General features: G+C 68.7%; 1 long non-coding RNA gene across 1 annotated transcript; it reads right to left on the bottom strand.

The window, feature by feature from the left end:
* Positions 1 to 699: 699 nt before the first annotated feature.
* Positions 700 to 1,468, bottom strand: LOC144219100 (uncharacterized). The gene is made up of 2 exons (XR_013331305.1): positions 1,295 to 1,468; positions 700 to 1,003 (listed from the first exon to the last, which is right to left on the bottom strand). It is a non-coding gene; the product is annotated as an uncharacterized LOC144219100 (long non-coding RNA).
* Between the last annotated feature and the right edge of the window lie 6 nt (positions 1,469 to 1,474).

The following is a 1,474-nucleotide window of genomic DNA, read 5'->3' as shown; positions in this document are numbered from 1 at the left end:
GAACACTGGGAGGGACCTCCTGGGAGGCAGGCCTCCCGACCAGGCCCAGAAGACGCTGATCCGGGCCCAGAGCACGCGAGCAGCACGCCCTCCCACCCCTTGTCTGCCACCTGCAGGGGCAGAGATGAGCGCCAGGAGGGGACCCACACACGGACAGCTCTCAACTCCGTGTCCGTGGCCCTTCCACGGCCAATCAGGCTCCCGAGTCACAGGCAGCCCTACTGGGTGCCACGCTGTCAGGCGGGTCGGGCCGGGCCTCGCCACAGGAGAGGAGCCCTCGCCATGCCGTGCTCACGGCCTAACCCCTAACCGGGCGCCCCTCCCGCCCGCCGCGTGCGCTCTCCAGAGCTGCCGCCCTCCAGCCCAGTGCTGCCCTGAGGTTTCCTGAAAAACCACCTCGTCAGACCAAACACACTCTGCACGCGTGGAGCCCACGGACCCTGGTGGCCCCCCTGCTCCCCGCCAGCCTGCTCCACGTCCCCAGTGGAAGCGAACACCGGGCTGTCGGGGACGCCACCCTGAAGCCCGTGGACTTCTCTACTCTGCGCCCCGAGCCGTGGGGGGCAGAGTGGTGGCAGAGAGAGCTCACACGGGGCCTGGGCTTGGCTGCGTGTGGCCGCACACGTTCTCTCCCGAGAACCTGGGGGCCGTGCGGACCCAGCGACCCCGGCCCTGGGAAAGAAGAGCTCACGCTGCGCGCAGCGTAACCCATTCACGTTTATAGGAGACACAGGGGGCAGGCGGACAGCACATCAGCGTTTCTACTCCAGGGCACTGGCCGATCCCGACCAGGACAGCAGTCAGGAACATAACCGTACAGCGCGGGCGCGGCACCTCCGCGGGCTCAGTCCCACTCCCCGTCCCCCTCGGGGTGGTCCTCACGAGCCGCCTCCACGTCGTGGAAGTGGAAGTTGGCCATCATGTCTCGCACGGCCAGCATCAGCCTGTTCAAGCCTTGGTTGCGGTTCGGACCCCCAGCCCCGCCATCCTCCAGCCTCTCCCCCTGCAGCAAGGAGACATGTCTGAGCAGGGGTGTCCTGGGCCCCGAGGCCCAGTGCTCCCAACCCGCTCGCCCCGGACCCTGCCGAGAAGAGGAAGCTCCCAGGCGGGAACGCGTGTGTCTAACGAGACCCAGCGTGGGGGGCGGGAGCCGTGCCCGGTGGAGGGGCCGAGGCGGCAGCTACGGGCTCAGGCGGACACGCCCCGGCCCCCGGAGCAGGCTGGTGCTGCCTCAGCACGGCTCTCACATGCACACCGCACCCCCCGGCGGCGGGGCCAGCGCGCGCTCACATACCTCCATGGTGTAATTGGGCAACAGGGACCGGAAGAACAGGGCGATTGTGTTTCCGTGGCTGACAGGACTCAGCCTAAAAGAGGAGGAAGGCAGGCGAGAAAGTGAAGCGGTACAGCCTGGCCGGGGAGGGCTGCCTGGGCCCCTCAGGACCCGGCTGCTGAGCTGAGCAGACGGGGGGGG

The sequence above is a fragment of the Crocuta crocuta genome, unplaced genomic scaffold (genome assembly GCF_008692635.1).
Source record: "Crocuta crocuta isolate KB4526 unplaced genomic scaffold, BGI_CrCroc_1.0 C28757471, whole genome shotgun sequence".
NCBI lineage: Eukaryota > Metazoa > Chordata > Mammalia > Carnivora > Hyaenidae > Crocuta > Crocuta crocuta.
This window is presented reverse-complemented; position numbering and strand designations above follow the sequence as displayed.